At 44.2% G+C, this 19,855-nt stretch overlaps 1 protein-coding gene and 1 long non-coding RNA gene across 2 annotated transcripts in view; one reads left to right on the forward strand and one right to left on the reverse strand.

The window, feature by feature from the left end:
• The window catches only part of LOC147027389 (double-stranded RNA-specific editase 1-like), a 266,163-nt gene that overhangs the window by 234,232 nt on the left and 12,076 nt on the right, over nt 1-19,855 (forward strand). The window lies entirely within an intron of this gene.
• The window catches only part of LOC147027390 (uncharacterized), a 76,332-nt gene that overhangs the window by 5,608 nt on the left and 50,869 nt on the right, over nt 1-19,855 (reverse strand). Inside the window, exon 3 of the long non-coding RNA XR_015057025.1 lies at nt 7,048-7,193. This is a non-coding gene — a long non-coding RNA (uncharacterized LOC147027390). The remainder of the gene's footprint in view (nt 1-7,047; nt 7,194-19,855) is intronic.

A 19,855-nucleotide genomic window follows, 5' to 3' on the forward strand; every position in this document is an offset into this window, starting at 1 on the left:
ACCCCTTTTATTCACGTCTGAAATGATGCACTGGTCACCATTTGCATTTAAATTGAGAAAGGGCATTGAATGAGGAGCCAATGATTGTTTGAAATGAGTGGAGCCTTTATTTTCCTGTGCATGCATTGGCCAAAGTATGTAGCTGAGTGACTGGTTGAGAGAAAAGAAAAGACGTATTTGATCAGTATGCTGGTTCATTTTCACTTCCCTTCATGGAACTCCATAGATGTTTGGAATTTGAGAAAATCTTTCCATAAGGACACACAAGGAATGATGATGCAGGAGGAGGCCATTTGGTCCATCAAGTCTCATGCACTACATTTGCACCACATTAATTTGATCTCATGGTTTATCAACTTAGATTTACTGGGGGAGGTGGGGGGCAGGGGTGGGAGTGGTGGAGTGGGGATGAGTAATTGAAATTTTTGTCACCAATCTACATGTAATACCCCACGATGACAAAGTGAAAACATGTTTTGAGAAATTTTTACAAATTAATAAATAATGAAAGGCTGAAATGTCTTGCGTTAATAAGTATTCAACCCCTTTGCTACGACGCTCCAAATTGAGCTCAAGTGCATCCAATTTCCTTTGATCATCCTTGGGATGTCTCTTCAACTTGATTGGAGTCCACCTGTGACCAATTCAATTGATTGGACTTGATTTAGAAAGAAATACACCTTTCTATACAAGGTCCCACAGTTGACAGTGCACGTCAGAGCAGAAACTCGAAGATGAAGTCCAAGGAACTGTCCGCAGATAGAACTCTGAGGAGGCATAGATCTGGGGAGGGGTATGAAACAATTTCTAGAGCGTTGGAAGTTCCCAAGAGCACATTGAGCTCTATCATTAGGAAATGGAAAGAATATGGAACTACCCAGACTCTTCCTAGAGCTGGCCGTCCAACCAAACAAAGCAACTGGACAACAAGGACCTTGGTCAGGGAGGTGACCAAGAACCCAATGACCACTCTGACAACTACAGAGTTTCTTGGCTGAGATGGGAGAATCTGCCAGAAGGACTACAATCTCTGCAGCACTTCAAAAATCTTGGCTTCATGGGAGAGTGGCTCGACAGAAGCCACTCCTGAGCAAAAGGCACATGCCAGCACACCTGGAGCTTGCAAAGAGGCACGTGAAAGACTGAGAAAGAGGAAAAAGATGCTGTGGTCTGACGAGATGAAAATTTAACTCTTTGGCCTGAATGCAAAGCACTACGTCTGGCGGAAACTGAGCACAGCTCATCACCCATCTAACACCATCCCTACCGTGAAGCATGGTGGTGGTAGCATCGTGCTATGGGGATGCTTTTCCATGGCTGGGACTGGGAGACTTGTAAGGATAGAGGGAACAATGAATGGAGCCAAATAAGAAAAATATTTGAAGAGACCCTGCTTCAGAGTGCAAAAGACCTTCGACTGCGGTGAAGATTTACGTTCCAATTGGACAATAACCCCAAGCATACAGCCAAAGCAACACTGCAATGGCTTCAGAACAAGAATGTGAAAGTCCTTGAGAGGCCCAGCCAAAGCCCAGACCTGAATCCCATTGAGAATCTGTGGAAGGACTTGAAGGTTGCTGTTCACTGACACTTCCATCCAACTTGACAGAGCTTGAGCAAATCTGTAAGGAAGAATGGGAGAAAATCCCCAAATCCAGATGTACAAATCTGATACTGACATACCCAAGAACACTCAAAACTGTAATCACTGCGAAAGGTGCTTTGACAAAGATTTCACTCAAAGGGTTGAATACTTATTGATGCAAAACATTCCAGCTGTAAGTTTTTAATTAATTTGTAAAAAAATTCTAAAAACGTGTTCTAACTTTGTTATTATTGGGTATTTTGTGTTGATCAGTGACAAAAAATTTAAATTTACTCCATTTTAAATTCAGGCTGTAACAACAAAATGTGACAAAAGCAGAGGGGTGTCAATACTTTCTGAATGCACTGTTTTACCGGAGGATATCTTATACTAGTAGTAATGCCCGGCGTTGCTCGGGCTAGCAATAAAGCACGGTGTTGCCCGGGCTTTCTTGCAAATTTCCTGAATAGCTGTTAGCGGTTAGGGGTTAGGGTTAGCGGTTAGGGTTGCAGTTAGGGTTAGGGTTAGCCGTTAGGGTTAGGGTTAGCTGTTAGGGTTAGGGTTAGGGTTAGCTGTTAGCGGTTAGGGGTTAGCGGTTAGGGTTAGCGGTTAGGGTTAGCGGTTAGGGTTGCAGTTAGGGTTAGAGTTAGCGGTTAGGGTTAGCGGTTAGGGTTAGGGTTAGGGTTAGCTGTTAGGGTTAGGGTTAGCTGTTAGGGTTAGGGTTAGCTGTTAGGGTTAGGGTTAGTGTTAGGGTAGCTAACCCTAACCCTAACCTTAACAGCTTGGCGTAGCGGAGGTAAACAGCGCCCAGGGCAAAGTGGAAATTTGCGTCCCCCGTAGGCCTTAAACTTGAGTGGATTTGAATGGAAAATCCCATAAGGGATATCGATTTATCGATTTTTTTCGAATATCGGAAGTGTTATGGAAAAAATTTATAGCCAATGACCGAAGTTGGACCAAAAGCCATAATCGTACCGAATTTGAATGGAATCCGTTGGAGTTTGTGAAAATGCATCAAAACGAATTTTGAGGGGCCTCTTAAGGAAGACAATAATATCATTAGTATATGTGCCAAATCTTGTTTCATTTCATGCAGTAACAAAAATCTGATGGTGGAACAAAGAAAGGGGCGTGCCGAAATATTAATATAGATTACCATAGGATATGTTATATTACCAATGGGATATCTTTTATTATCATAGGATATGTTATATTACCATAGGATATCTTTTATTATCATAGGATATGTTATATTACCATAGGATATCTTTTATTATCATACGATGTTATATTACCATAGGATATCTTTTCTTATCATAGGATATCTTATATTACCAATGGGATATCTTTTATTATCATAGGATATCTTTTATTATCATAGGATATCTTTTATTATCATAGGATATGTTATATTACCATAGGATATCTTTTATTATCATACGATATGTTATATTACCATAGGATATCTTTTCTTATCATAGGATATCTTATATTACCAATGGGATATCTTTTATTATCATAGGATATCTTTTATTATCATTGGATATGTTATATTACCATAGGATATGTTATATTACCATAGGATATCTTTTATTATCATAGGATATCTTATATTACCATAGAATATCTTTTATTATCATAGCATATCTTATATTACCATAGGATATCTTTTATTATCAAAGAATGTCTTATATTTCCAATGGGATATCTTTTATTACACTGAACAACAAAAATTTTTTACTGGAGATGTGTAAAGTGATTTAGACTAATTTGGGTACGCTGATTTCAAAAATCATAACCGTTTTGCTGTATCACGTCAGGATTTTCAGTAACAGAAATATTCCCATTGCCTAGAAGTCAGGATTTCAATGAAATTTACAAAAATTCATTCATTCATTTATTTCATCATGAATGCTTCAAAATTATAGAAATTACAGAAAAACTCCACTAGAATGTAATTAAAAATGCTTTAGGCATTTGGCTTTGCGTTTGTGCTGCTCTGTGTCAGTTTCACGATGCAGGAACCAGCAGAAATCGCCCATCATGTTCGGGTTGTGCCGCCCTTGGTAACACGTCTCCATGAGTGAAATCTCTTGGTGGAATCGCTCGCCGTGCTCGTCCGAGACTGCTCCCAAGTTGTCAGGGAAGAAGTTCAGGTGCTGGTGTAGGAAATGGATTTTCAGGGACATCCTGGAGCCAAGTTTCCTGAAGGACTCCAGCAGCTGCTGCACTATTTCTTCATAGTTCGTTCCGCGCGCTCGTTCCCCAATAAGTTGTCCGTCACAGCTTTGAAGCTCCTCCACGCTGCCAGCTCTTTGGGGTTTAGAGTTGTCGGAAAAGTTTCATCCTTCATAATCTGTCGGATTTGCGGTCCAACAAAGACACCAGCCTTGATCTTGGCCTCCGACAAGGTGTTGCCAAACTTTTCCTTGAGGTATAAAAACCCACGCCCATTCAGATCCATTGCCCGTACAAAACTTTTCATCAAGCCGAGCTTTATGTGGAGTGGTGGAAGGAAAACCTTGGCTGGGTCGACAAGGGCGACATGCTTCACGTTGTGTCGACCAGGTACATGCTCTTTTCGCTCTTCCCAATCTTTCTTCGTCCAGTGATTCTTGTCGTCTCTGCTATCCCAGAGACAAAGGAAGCACATGTATTTCGTGTAGCCTGACTGCAGCCCTAACAACAGCGCCACCACTTTCAAGTCTCCGCAGATGTGCCAGTTGAAGTCATTGTACTTGATGGAATCAAGCAGCTGCTGCATAGTCTCATAGGTCTCTGTCATGCCGAACGCGTGAGCCAGTGGGACTGATGGTTTCTCGTTGCCATTGTGGAGCAAAACAGCCTTCAAGCTGTTCTTCCCGAGTCGATGAAGAGGCGCCAGTCTGCAGGATCATGATCACACCCAAGTTCTTTCAACAGACCGTTGATGTCACTGCAGAATGTCATCGTGTCTTCCATCTCAAAGAACTCAGCCATGTCTCTGTGACGTGCTCTGGAACAAGGATATCTTGGTGTTAGGTTCAAGTAGATTCCACTGCTGCAGCCTTGATCCAAGCAGCTCTGCTCTTCGCCTTTGACAGCGAGAGATCTCTTACAAGATCATTTAAGTCTCCCTGGTTCAGAAGGTGTGATTCTTGAGTGTCGGGTTCAAAAGGTTCATCATCACCATCCTCTTCACCACTGCTTACAGCTATGTTCTGATCAGCTGGAGGTGTTGGAACGGGGTTCTCGTCATCATGAGGCACAGGTTTACGAGCAGAGACGCAGTCAGCGTACTTGATGTGACCTTTATTCTTCTTGTTGAAGCCGGCGATGCTTGTGCAGCAGAAATAATAATCATCATGATGATTCTGCGGCTCACGCCATATCATGGGCACCGCAAATGGCATGCTCGCACGCTTGCCCACCAACCACTGAGTCAAGGTTGTGTGACAGCTTGTGCAGCAGATGTGTGGTGCCCAGCTCTGTTCTTGGTCCCCCACCTTACACCCGAAGTAGTGAAAGTAGGCGGCCTTCATTTTCACTGCTGTAGATATACTTCGCTGTTGATCTTTTTTGGTATACCGACCACAGACATAACAGAAGTTGTCAGGATGATTGGTACAGGAACGCCTACTCATCTTTATCTGAAAGAAAGAAATATAACACAAGTTAACAACAATTGTACGAAATAGACATGTTAAAGACATATGTAAATTTCATTGAAATCCTGACTTCTAGGCAATGGGAATATTTCTGTTCCTGAAAATCCTGACGTGATACAGCAAAACGGTTATGATTTTTGAAATCAGCGTACCCAAATTAGTCTTAATCACTTTACACATCTCCAGTAAAAAAAATTTTTTGAAATTTGTTGTTCAGTGTTATCATAGGATATCTTATATTACCATAGGATATCTTTTATTATCATAGGATATGTTATATTACCATCGGATATCTTTTATTATCATAGGATATCTTATATTACCATAGGATATCTTTTATTATCAAAGAATGTCTTATATTACCAATGGGATATCTTTTATTATCATAGCATATCTTATATTATCATCGGATATCTTTTATTATCATAGGATATCTTATATTACCAGTGGGATATCTTTTATTATCATAGGATATCTTATATTACCATAGGATATCTTTTATTATCATAGCATGTCTTATGTTACCAATGGGATATCTTTTATTATCATAGGATATCTTATATTACCAATAGGATATCTTTCATTACCATAGGATATCTTTTATTACCATAGGATATCTTTTATTACCATCGGATATCTTTTATTACCATAGGATATCTTTCATTACCATAGGATATCTTTTATTACCATAGGATATCTTTCATTACCATAGGACACTATTTATTACCATAGGATATCTTTTATTACCGTAGGATATCTTTCACTTCCATAGGATATCTTATATATGCCTGGTGTTGGCTTAATGGTTTTGGTGGTGGGCTTGGTATCCAATGATCCTGAGTTCAAATCCCACTCGGCTGTTGAATTAATACCAGGTGGGGTGAACCCTGCCTGTCATCCTTCCGAGGTCAGCAACATGAGTGCCAGCTTGCTGGTATCCTGTGTTGGAGTGGTGACCCGTCCAAGATTGTGCCCAATAGCCAAGGAGACTGCTTCGGCAGCACCAACGCTCTGCACAGAGTATGGTCCCAATGGATGGATGGATAGATATCTTATATTACCATTGGATATATTTTATTACCGTAGGATATCTTTTCTTACCATAGGATACTATTTATTACCATAGGATATCTTAATGTAGATTTATTTGTATAGTCCGGTTAATATAAAGCTTTATCTTTAATCTTTCCAACAATCAAAGTAACCTCATTATTATACAGGTATTATCGCATAAAATAGTTTTTATATTAACACATTAATATCACCTACACAGTACGCATCGTTCCATTATCGAGTTAATTATACCATATGAGCTATTAACTACCCACGGGTTATTAAATTCACTTTAACAGTTAATCAGAACCTGTCATTGTTTTGATTATCACCTCTTTGTTGATATGAAAACTATTTGACGTCAAAATACTCTACTTCTACAATAACGAGGTTACTTTGATTTTGTTATTGAGGTTAAAGATAAAGCTTAAACAGGACGACACAAAGAAATCTGCAACTTTTTCTCCTTACAAATTTACATATCGTACATTAAATGATTACTTGGAAAACCTTTTGGCACCATCGAGATACCCTTCCCCATTCCCTATCCACTTGGAAATTCTTCTGGCTTAAAATTATACCGTACATACTTACATCAATACATACTTACCATGCCACTACCATTTATCACCACAGGGGACAATGCACCACACCTTTATCAGGGTAATACGACGTTTGTTCCATCATCTCTCTCACCTGTGACTCCAGATGGTATTTTCACCTGAAATACTGTACATTATCTTATCTTTATAACGAGCTCACCTTGTCACCTGGCACAGCAGCCTTCAGAAGGTTTGCGCCCCTTGTGCATGGCCCCGCCTCGTGGTGAACACCGACTGAATGTACTTTCGGGGTCCCCATCAGAAGCAATCAACACAGGCCAATCACTTTCCGTGCCTGATGAAATCCTGCAGATAAAGCCATTCGCTCTCAATTGCTTGACGCACTTTGAGAATAATAGTCCATCTTCTAATTATTCAGCCATTTTTATCAAGTTTTATCGGTGCCTGCTGTAAAATCTGTCTGAGCAATACATCCACCATGATCCTATTGCGGCCATGCTCCACTTAGTTATTCAATCTCATAATCGTAAAATGACTTTTATGGCACATGCTGGAGAGAGAGAGAGAGAGAGAGAGAGAGAGAGAGAGAGAGAGAGAGAGAGAGAGAGAGAGAGAGAGAGAGAGAGAGAGAGAGAGAGAGAGAGAGAGAGAGAGAGAGAGAGAGAGAGAGAGAGAGAGAGAGAGAGAGAGAGAGAGAGAGAGAGAGAGAGAGAGAGAGAGAGAGAGAGAGAGAGAGAGAGAGAGAGAGAGAGAGAGAGAGAGAGAGAGAGAGAGAGAGAGAGAGAGAGAGAGAGAGAGAGAAAAAAAAAAAAAAAATATATATATATATATATATATAGCAGGAATTTATGGCGTTCTCAAAAAACTGAAAGTACGGGGCTGCACAAAACCACAATCGCTAACCTACAGTCCCACAATCCAAACTTTTACAAAAGAGGGAAATGGATATGAGTGCTGTGTTGGAGCTGTTAGGGGTTTGTGTTATGGCGCTGATCGTGTGCACTGAGCGAATATCTGGGAGGATAGGGGAGGGTTCATTTCCAGTGGGTTGGGGGGGGTGGGTAATTTTTAGTGGAGGTGTGGTGGGGTTTCATTTCTGGGGGTAAAGGGAGGGCTGGGGGCGTTGAGCCCTGCAGCACAAACATCAAATATTTGATTGGCTCGGCTTATTAATTGAACATGGCGATCACACTTGGGGAACGCAGAAAACAGGTAGATCATAGAGATGTAATAAAGAAAGGGACAATCTGAACTCGGGCCTCTCATTTTAAACAAATAATGTAATCAAGCACCTCCGGGAAACATATTGCCACATCCCCAGGGTGGACCTCCAAATGAAGCAAGCTCGGACAGGCAATAGGTGGACACAACTTTGGGTAACTTCCGGTGAGCAACGGCCGTCGCCATTTTAGCAGAGTGAACAGCTCCTTCGCAACGATTTGAACGCCATTTATTTTTTGTCATGTTGGTCGTAGTTTGACTCAGTAACCCTGAGTTCCACACACTGTCGTATCACGACCGGTACAATTGCAAATGCATCCACCCGTAAGTATATCCTACATTTTTAGATTTTTGATTTGTTTGTACCAATGCTTCAGCCTTTTGAGACGAGGAAAAGCTGTGAAGCTGTGTTTTGTACCAAACACAACCTCAAAAAAGGAGAAAAGTTATCTTTCTTCAAGTTTCCTTCCAGAAAGAAAGACCCTGAAAGATGGGACAAGTGGTCGAATGCCGTACAGAGCGTATTAACCAAAACTGGGAATCGCTGGAGTCCAGAGAAACAAGCCGTGCTCTGTAGCAAATATTTTGTCACTGGTAAGTGAGTGATGGTACTAGTATCGTTGTTTATTTATAGTTTGAGTTCAGACTGAAATCTTCATGACTTCGTCATATAAAAATCTGCGACGTCGTACGAAACGACGTTATTCCGATAAGGTTTTCCCATATACATCGTGATATCATGGGGGATGGATGTATTGCCAAGGGAAAACTATTGGTCACCCAAACTTATTTTAACCTTCACTTTTTTTCTTTTTTTTAATACAAGGTCGAAGGTTCAAAATCGAGCTGCCTCCCCCACACACACGGACATACTGACGAGACAAACACTTAACACACCCACTGAGCATGGGGGAAGTGCCATCACTTCTCAGGACATCCTAGGTACCAGCAACGTCACAACAATGGCACCGCTTTACTCACCGCACTCAGTGGGGCATCTCCTAAAGAGGAATTTCCTCCTCCCCATGGATGCCAACTAACGGGAATTGTTCATGCTCTATCCTTTTAATGCTGAGTGTCAAGCAAAAGGAAGCAGCATGTACAATTTTTTTTAAGTCTTTGGGATGACTCAGTCGGGGTTTGAACCAATGACCTCCCAGACTGAGAGCACATGCTCCAATTATTACACCACCAAGTCTCATAACCACTTAAGTACATATCGGAGATCAAAAAAATGAACAAATTGAGACGGAACATGATTGAAATAATGTATGTACAGTGTACACAAATAGACAATTTAATGGTGCGGGTTGAGAGTGGAGAGACTACAGAGAGGCAGAGGCAGGCGCTATAATGCTTCGGTGGAACGTCCGAGTCAGCTAAGCAATGTGCAGGTACTCCCTCGCACCTGGTACCCAAGTGGAAGCCGAGGATTACATCGCTACAAAGATCAGGTCAGATGGAAAGTCGAACATCATGGTATGCACTGCCCTTCAGCTCAGGGTTCACTAAACAATGTCCACCTATTCTAGTCGACAACGAGGTAGATCCCATTGATACTCCACCTGAACCAGGTTGGACACAAAGTCAGTCTGCATCAACCAGCCTTTGGCAAACAAAACTTTCCAAGCTCCCTTTGTCCAAAAGTGCATCTTACCATTTACAAGCATGTTAACGATTGCTTTAAATAGATTTTCAACCAACGCAGCGGATATTGTAGCTGGAGTTGGGGTGTGGAGCAAGGCTGCAGTCCCAAGTTCAGTCGATCTATAAACCTTCGCAAAATGTCCTGTTTTCCCACATTTATTACACACAGCATCCCGAGCAGGACAGACTCGTCAAGGGTGTTGAAAGGTCCCACATAAAAAGCACTTCTGTTGCTTTCCAGCAGCAGCAACTACTTGAGAGACATCTGGAAGAGGATGTGGGGCAAGTCCTTGTTTTGGCTTCGGCAATACAGTAGGTCTATCTACCGAAGAAGTTATGACAGCATTCAGGGGTGTTACAGGTGCCGTATGTGGCTCGGAACATCTCTGCACTTGATCAAGCGCCCAAGACTGGTCAAAAGCTGTCATGAGATCTAACATTTTATTCTCAAGGAGCTGTTGGCGAACAACGTGAGACTGCAATCCACTTATGAAGGCATCCCGACCGGATTCCTCCTTGTATTTCTCAGCAGTGACAGGCTTGTAATTACAGTCTCCACTCAAATGCTGCCTGCTGTTGGCTTCACGGTTAGGGTGGTGGCTTGTGATCCTAGGGTCCTGAGTTTGAGCCCCGTTGGCCAGCGAATTAACAACAGGGGGTTGACTCAGCCTGTCATCCTTCCGAGGTCAGCGAAATGAGCACCAGTATACTGGTAAGAGGGGCACTGCATCAGCGGCATAGCCGCACCTCGAACCAGCGATGTGACCAGCAGCTAAGAAGGCAGCACACGATGGGAACTCAAATGCTTCAATTCACGCAGGTATTCGTCAAGAGTTTCGCCCGGTTGGTGTAGATGTCTCGTCAATAGGTGCCGTGCATCGACTTCGTTCTTGCAGACATGTTTCGTGAAGTCTCCACGGCAGTGTCCGTAGTCTTCACAGTCAGCGATTTATCACAAGGAATCCCAAGGAAATTAGACACAGGTGGAGGCCATTCAGCCGATCAATCATGCCTGTGCCACTTCAACACCACACCAATTTATCAACACAAGATCAAATAAGAAAATGCAAAAAAAAATTTGTAGTTTTTGTCGTGTTGTTTCCCCGCCCCCCTCCCCCCTGCTTTCAGGAGAGGGGACATGGGCTTGAGTAAAAACACACACAACATCAACCACACAACACCCCTTGATGAGACCCCCACCAACAGCACTCCGTATACATGCACACAATCTCCCATCAATGTTCAAGCCACCTCAAAGTCCTGCTAACATCCCTGTAACCCCTCTATCTCCATAACTTCCAGGTTCCTATCTCATTCCAATTTAAACTTATCGACTGTTTCTGTTCCCACCACCTTCCAGGGAGGCCATTCCATGAATTCACCACTCTCTGAGTGAAAGACCCCTGCCTAACTACCATCTTTTCTCTCCTCTTCGTCACTCTCATGCTATGGCCCCTGATCCTATCACTGTCTACTCTGCTGAATAATTCTTCTGCACTTATTATGTCTATGTCCTTCATTATCTTCAACATCTCCATCATATCACCTCGTAACCGCCTCCTTTCTAGTGTATAAAGTCCGGTCTCCTTCAGCCGCTCCTCATAGCTGAGTCGAGCTCGGCCCGGAATCAATCCAAGAGCCCTATGCTGAACCCTCTCTCTGGCATCTATGTCCTTCCTTAGTTGTGGTGACCAAAACGTCACACAATATTCCAGAAGTGGCCCTCACGAAATTCCTGTGCAATGTTAACACCACGTCTTTTGATTTATAATTGATCCCCCTCCGAATACAGCCTAAAACCCTCTTTGCTTTACTTGAAGCCGCCTGGCACTGTGCTGCCTACTTACCTCCCATGTCTATTACCACCCCCAGATCCTTCACCTGTGTGACACGCTCCAAAATTACCCCTTACATCCTGTAATCTCTATTTTCATTGTTCTTCCCCATCCCCAACACCTTACACTTGCTCAGGTTAAATTACATCTGCCAATCTTTTGCCCAATCTATACAAGTATCAATACTCTCCTGAATCTGATCACCACCCCCTCTGCTATCCACCTAACCTCCAAGCTTTGTGTCATCTGCAAATTTGGAAAGCTTACTCTTCACCCCACAATCCAAATCATTGATGTAAATGATGAATAATAATGGTTCTAATAGTGATGGCTGAGGTACCCTATGACTGACAATCTCCCTGCAAGACATCCTCCCACTCACAGCCACTCTTTGCTTCCTATCACAAAGCCAATTTGCAATCCAATTAGCAACCTGACCAGTCATCCACAAGCTTTACCTTGGCTAACAACCTCCGATGTGGTACCTTATGAAACGCCTTCTTAAAGTCTAGATATACTATTTCCACTGCCTTTCCCTCATCTACCCAATCAAACACTAGTTAACAGAACTCTAAAAGATTTGTAAGACGGGAACTACATTTGGTAAACCCATCTCTCTCCATCGAGTGCAGCCTTTGGCTGCTGGTTGCATCATTGGTTGGGACGCGGCTATGCCGCTGATGCAGTGTCCCCCTTACCGGTACACTGGTACTCATTTTGCCGACCTCAGAAAGATGACAGGCTCAGTCAACCTCCTGGTGTATTAATTCAGCGGCCCAACGGGGATTGAACTCAGGACCCGAGGATCCCAAGCCGCTACCACAACCACTAAGCCAACGCCAGGCTTGTAAACCCATGCTGACTACCTTTAATTCATTTGTATTTATTTAAATGGTTCCTCATCTGGTCCCACATTAACATCTCCAACAACTCATCCACAACTGAAGTCAAACGAACAGGTCTGTAGTTCCACAATTCTTCTCGGGATTCTTTCTTAAGTAATGGTGTTGCATTTGTAACTGTCCTGACTCGAGTGAGTTTTTGAAAATATCCATTAACATCTCACTTACCTGTTCAGCCAACTCCATCAATACCCTCCGGTGCATATTATCAGGTCAGGTCAGGTTTGGGAGCAAGCGCCAGAGCAGCGTGTCCCTGCGTCCACTTTCCGCCCGTACTCCAGGGGCCTCCGTCTGGCCATCCCCCAGGCAGATGCCTGGCCCATCCCCATCTCCTTGAGATGCTGAGCAATCTGCTGCAACCATGAGGCACATGGTCGGCCCATTGTCCTCCTCCACTCATGATGCTCCCTTGCTGAGAGAATCTGGTTAGCAGGATCAGCGTCAGGAAAACGAGCGATATGTCCACACAGTGGCAGCTCATGCTCACGGACCATGCAGGCAACAAATCTCATTTGAGTCTCTCAGCAACCGCTCGTTGGACACAAAGTCTGACCAGCAATAGCCAAACATTCTCCGGACACCTGGTGCCAAAACAATTAAGTCTCCGTCTCAGATCCCTGGTCAGAGTCCAAGTCTCGCATCCATAGAGCAAGACTGGAAGCAACAAGGACCTGAAGACTCAGTCTTTTGTCCTCCCGCACATGTACAGGCAGCACCACACCTCATGATCCAATAAATCCATGACTCCCCAGGCCCGACCCCGACGTCTGTTGACCTCTAACTCACAGCCAGCAGAGACATGAATATCACTGCCAAGGTAAATTAATCTCTCCGTGACCTCAACATCCACACCACAAACAGTTACAGACAGGATTACAGCATCCAAGATGTCATTGAAAGATTAGGGCTTCGTGTTTACCCAGGAAACCCGTAATCCCAGCAGCTTCGACTCCTCATTCGGCAACTCGAGGGCCCCCAAAAGGATATCTCGAGTCACCGCAAAGATGACTGCATCATCTACGAAATCAAGGTCAGAAATCTTGACATTCCCAAACGATGCACCGCAGCTTGATCTCTCCGACAACCTCCCTAAAATCCAGTCCATACAAGTGCTGAAAAGTGTGGGGGCCAATACACACCCCTGCCGAACTCCAGTAACAACTGCAAATAAGTCAGAGATGGTACCACCTCATCTCACAGCACTCTCAGTACCAGAGTAGAGTTCAGACATCAGATCGATCAGTTTTGGTGGCGAACCACGAACACCACCCCACTAACACCAATAATGCTCCAGAGGACATCCCGATTCACTGAATCAAATGCTTTACAGAGATCAACATAGGCTTCAAGCAGCCCTTGTCGAAACTCGTCTGCATTCAATGAGGAACCAAAGGGCAAGGATACGGTCAATCGTTGACCTCTTTGGTGTAAAGCCTGACTGCTCTGGGCACTGGTGCTCAAGCAGATGGTGCGAACCCTATCAAGAATTATCCGGGCAAAGACCTTGCCCGGCACTGAGAGCAGCATCACCCCTGGGTCATTGTTGCAGTCTTGACGATCACCCTTCCCCTCCCGAGAGGGACAACAAGGCCCCTCTTCCAGTCAGTTTGGATGATGTCTGTGTTCCAGGCAGAGGACAGAACTGTATGCAACGACACGAGTGCAGCATTTCCACCAGCCCTGAAGTTCAGCATGGATGCCACAGATCCCTGGAGCTTTACCCCATTTCAACCGGTTCACCACAGCCTGTGTTTCCACAAACGAAGGTGGACCACAGTTGATTGGAAGGTCAGCAATAGGGATCGAAACACCCCTGCATTCCAACTTGACAGCTGGTTGATCAGCCTGGTACAACCGCTAAAAGTAACCGGCCCAGCGGTCTTCACTTCAGACACCTCTGTCAAGAGCCTACCACTCTCTGCTTGAACAGCAGTACACCGAGGGATGGGCTTGGACTAACGCAATGCGCGAATTCCCCTTTAAGCAGTACGAGAATCACTTGGCCACTGGTGATGCTCTCATCCTTGAGCTTGCCAACATCCAGACTCGGATGGGATGGTACAAATCTCCTGGATTGAAGCTGAAACTTAAGAGTTGCTACAACAAGCTGGTGGTCAGCATTGAGTAACTCTGGTAGACCCTGCTGTTCTGGATCATCTTCCAGTGACCATCAACGAGGAGATGGTCAATCTCCTTTGCCACACCACCAGCGTTGGAATACCAAGTCTGTAGATGAGATTGTGGGTGCTGAAATCCATGACTTCTTGCAAAGTCAAGGAACTTCACCACTGCCTTCTCCTGGTGCACCCTCACCACTGCCTGCTCCCGGTGCACCCTCACCACTGCCTTCTCCCAGTGCATCCTCACCACTGCCTGCTCCTGGTGCACCCTCACCATTGCCTGCTCCTGGTGCACCCTCACCACTGCCTTCTCCTGGTGCACCCTCACCACTGCCTGCTCCCGGTGCACCCTCACCACTGCCTGCTCCCGCTGCACCATGACCACTGCCTGCTCCCACTGTACCCTCACCACTGCCTGCTCCCGCTGCACCATCACCACTTCCAATGTCCTCAGCAACCTCACCCCACAACCGTAACCAATTATTCGCTCAAAATTTCTCACATTCTGCTACTTGCTGCAAATTATTATTCCATTCCTTCAACCTTGTAATCACTATCCTCAAGCGGGCTATTTCCTTACACTTCCTTAAACAATAAGAACCCTCTGTTTCCCCTATTGTTGATGTGGCCCACATTGAGCATCAATCACATTTTATCAACTCTTCTTCCTTTGTCCCTCAGTCTGTATTTATACCCTTTCTCACCCCCATACTCCCAAGGCCCCAAATGACTTCAATGCTAAACTTAACACCCCCCTGCTTCTTTCACTAACTAACACAACTACACGTTTATAAATAGTCTCACAGTCCCTGACACAAATCACGATGACAAAATACGCAAAACACACAAAAAACACTATTCTTGTTCTGGCCGAGGAGGAAATACAGCCGTGTGCAAACAACCGGAAGTGACGCGGAACTACTCGTACACACTTGGAGCAACATGGTCGATGAGCAAAGTTAACTTCTTTGGTCCATGATGTACAATTGCTCTCAATAAGTTGTCGGATGTCTTGTACCAGTGGTTCCAATGCTTTGCAGCATTGCTCGAGTGTTGGATTTGTTTCGAACCGTTCAGGTCGTAAGAACTTGTACATTATGACGTACATACAGTATCTGTCTTGAATATTGCAGTGAACTTTGGGTAATAGAAGAATCTAAGGCTTCCAGTACTGTACAGAGGATCTGGAATGACAAAATATTCCACTACCCATTATCTTTTCCATTCAAATCAACCCTTCCCAGGCCAACCCTCTTGCTTGCACAGATTACCATGTTCTCTTTCTTTATATATTGTTGTGAATCCGGGGTTTCCCCACGAGGGGAAACACTCGGGTCCCTCCCGAATGCCCAGTCCTGAGGCCACCGGACACAGATAACTCCACATGCTGGTAGGGTTTTTGTTGCATACATTGTCGAGGCTCGTATAAGAGCTAATACACAGAACATATAACAAGGGGAGCAGGAGACAAGAGAGGTGGGAGAGGGAAGGACAAAACAGTGGGGAACAGAGACATTAGGAGATCTGTGGAAGGGAGAGGGGTGGGGTGGGGAACACGGGAGAAAGAAGATGGACACGACAGGGACTTTTTCTGGAAGGAAAACAGGTAATTTGAAGGAGTAGGAGGTGGATTAACGGGGGTAGAAAAGATCATGGTTTTGGATGGGGGAAGATAAGAGATGGTGGTGAACAACTCTGTTGAAGACCTGGAGGGAAGAGTGGGATTCAGGAGAATATAGAAGTTGGTTCTGCAGGAAAGAATGAAATAGGAGCAAAAGATAGCGCAGGTTTAAGGGGAAAGTGTTGAATAAATTAATCATTTTGTACATCGCATGCATATTGACTGTTGAGACAGAAATCGATTCCAAGTCCACGTCATTGCTCGGTGGTGACTGCTGATGCAGTGTCCCCTGTACTTCAGGGTGGGAAATATGGGTTTTGTTCAGCATGTCAGCGATAACGCTCCTACTTTCATGGAAGACACTACTGTGGGATCTTTAATTTCCACCAACTTATTTTATCAGACACTCCACCGAGCTTAATGTTCAACTGTGCGATGGCACGATCTGTGTTATAACATGCGAAGCACCAATCCGGCAGTTTATAGTCGGGTTGGGAATTTAATTCAGTCTAGACAAGTCAAAGTTACGATTACAAACTAAAATACCATCTGCTGGCCATCAAACATTTGCTCTGTGTGGTGAGATGATGTAATATTTACATTATTAATGGGATTATCATAAAGAATCATCAGTCATGACCTTTTTTGGGCAAACCATATTTCCAAGATGGCCTTAAAAGCCAGCTTCCGACTGGGTATCCTCCGTCATGCAAGGTCTTCCTTGGCCAATCTGAACTTTTGACAATGTACAAGGCCTTTATTCACAGCTTGAGAGAGTATTGCTTTCCCCTCTGGGCTGGTGTCTCACACCTTGCCCTTCTCGACCTTGCAAGGCCCTCAAAATCATTGGGATCTCCCGCGACGAAGCTGAGTGTCTTGGCCTGTTACTCTCACATAACAGGCAGATTGGTAGCCTCTCTGTATTCTCCCACCTCCTTTTTTGGTCTTGCACTTTTTGTCCTCTCTTGGTTTTGCCCCTCCCAGATTTCTGCATGGTACACATGGTCTGCCAGTAACCCCCTTCTTGTGAAACTCCCAAAATCCAGGTGTACTGCTCACCTCCACTCATTTGTTCCTCTTTTCTCTCACCTGTGGAACCAACTTTCCCAGTCTGTTCAGTCCTGTTCTTCACTCCAGGGCTTCATGATAGCTGTTCACCACAACCTCAGGTCTCTTCGACGCAAATAACCCCATTCTCAAGCACTCCCTTTTTCCAAGTTATTGTGATTGTTTTTTTCTCTCTCTCTCCCTGACCTCTTTTGATGAGTTGTCGGTTGGCTTGTTCACCCCCATGTGTCATTCTCTCCCTTCCCTTGATCCCACTCTCACTCTTACTCTGATGGTGTTTCCCCCTTTCCATTTTGTTCCCTTCCAGTCTGCTCTTGCTCTTTCATGAGCCTCAATCATGTATACAAACAAAAAAGAAGAATACAGTCATTTAGCTTCTAGAAGCACAGGAATCACCATTTGGTTAACAACATTATCTATCTTGTATGTGCTTTGTAATACAGTACAAGAATGGAGATCTACAACTCTCATAAACAAGATGCAAACTGCAGATTTTGCCAACTCTCAATGACGATGCATTTCATTCGATCCCTTCAAGAAGAAAGTCATCAAAAATCATTTTTTTTTTAAAAAGGTTTCTCCTCTTTATTGCAATCCCTTCCTCCGATATGCAGAACTTCTTCAGCTCTTCCTGCATTATTCCACATCATCGATGTCCTCCGAGCCAAGACCATCTCCGAAAGATTTTTGATGTGAAGCAACAGCAGTGCTCGGAAATGTATGATCTGTGCAAATGCGCACTCCGACTCGGCTCCAAACGGAGTGCGGACAGCTTGAGCCACAGGTGGAGCAGCTCCAGGAAATTCCCTGAATCCACTGACGTCTGATCAACACAAGCACGTAACTGTTTCTTGATTGAATGATTGGTGTTTGTGCTGGACAAGATACCCCCAAACCACTTTTAACCCTCGATAGACAAAGTATGGTCGCTTCTGTTGGAGGGTGGTGATGGAGATAGAGAGAGGGAGAGAAGAAGGAGGGAGAGGAAGTGAGGGGCAGAGAGAGAAGGAATATTTAAACAATGGAAAGGTGAACTCAAATTGCTGTAATAACACAATACCAAGATGTCAGAACAGAAGTTCATCTCCTTCCACATAATCTCCTTTTCGATCCGATCCACCAATACGCCACGTACAGAAATGAGTTACCGGTTGGATCAATCACATCCCCTTCCTTTAATGTCTTCTTTTGCGGAAAGGCTTTGGGACATAATGCATTCACGTTCCTCGACCTTTCATGCCACCGACAGACAAAGCTGGGCCTTAGATAAAGCGTCGTCTGTCTGCATACTCTTTGTCTCAAGACACCTGAGTCCGGTGCTCGTCGGGATCTTTTCTCCTTTTGTTCTTCTGACACACCGCATAAGCAAAGGCTTTCTCCGTAGGTAGGTGTCTGCCATTGCTCAGCGGACTCCATTTGCCATGAAGGGGTTAAGGTGTCAGTACGCCGATTAGCCACTGACATTTTAATATGGCAGGGATTTGAGAGAAGCCGGTTATCGGGCATGGGCGGACACGCGGGATTTTTTATTCTCCTTGCGGCTGTCCGCTGGCAAGGCTTTGACATTTAAAACAGGGTTCCTGGAGAGGAGGACTCGTTTCTTTGGCGAGATGCCGTGTATCTGCGCAACGTGAGGCCTCTGCTGGATCAGTGGGACCATCACTAGCTCCACGACCCTCCCGCCATTGACTAAAAACTGCTCATGATGTGCGTATCACGTACGATGCTGTTTGGCGGTGTACTTATTGCTGGGACGCAAAAATGCAGTACGCTCGCACAGTGTAATGTAACACTTGATTAATTTGTGCTGTTCTTCGTCCAACAGGATTGCCGAGCGGTAATGCTCATCTGGATTTGATTCCCGATCCGACTACACACTGTCAGATTGTTGCTTCACAGGCAGGTGCAGCACCCCTCGGGTGGACGCGAAGCCAGGTGTCCCGTCGGCCAGCATTAACTTCTTTACGTTAAATTTCCCATTCTCGTTTGCGGAGTACGTGAGTTATCGCCAGCAACCTGAACAGATTTCAAATTCTTGAACCAATCGGAGTAGTAGTGGTCGTTGTTGTTATAGTGGTTGTCCTGCTAAGCAAAATGACTGTGTCATGGAGGAAGAAAAGTTTTCATCAATATGCCCCCTTGGTCCTTCGAATGTGCACTCGGTGACTCGTTTCACTGTCTGTGCATTTAAGTGTTTCTTTGGACAAATTCAGAGAAAACTGCTTTGACCATTTTAAATATCTTTTTAACTCGACTGTACTTTAATCACTATGACTTCATGAAGGATGAAATGTGCAACTGGATGATTCAACCTGTAACTGTGGCTTGTGTCCAACGCTCTTATTACACCCCTCATTTAACCCCTCGTTTGAATCTTCAAAATGTAACCATCATTTACATAATCAAGCAATTCCACACCATTGTTTAACACAGTAAACGTTAGCCTTGTGAGTACATGTCAATGTATACAGTGTGAGTAACATAAGCTTAAATATTCTTCCAGGTATTTAGACTCCAAACAATGAGGGGCCAGTCATGTGAGTTTAACCAACCTGTACACCTGTTTTACATACATGTGACCTTCATTGGGAAT

Source organism: Eptatretus burgeri, chromosome 4 (assembly GCF_056783735.1).
Source record: "Eptatretus burgeri isolate ZD-2024b chromosome 4, Ebu_testis_v1, whole genome shotgun sequence".
Taxonomy (NCBI): Eukaryota; Metazoa; Chordata; class Myxini; order Myxiniformes; family Myxinidae; genus Eptatretus; species Eptatretus burgeri.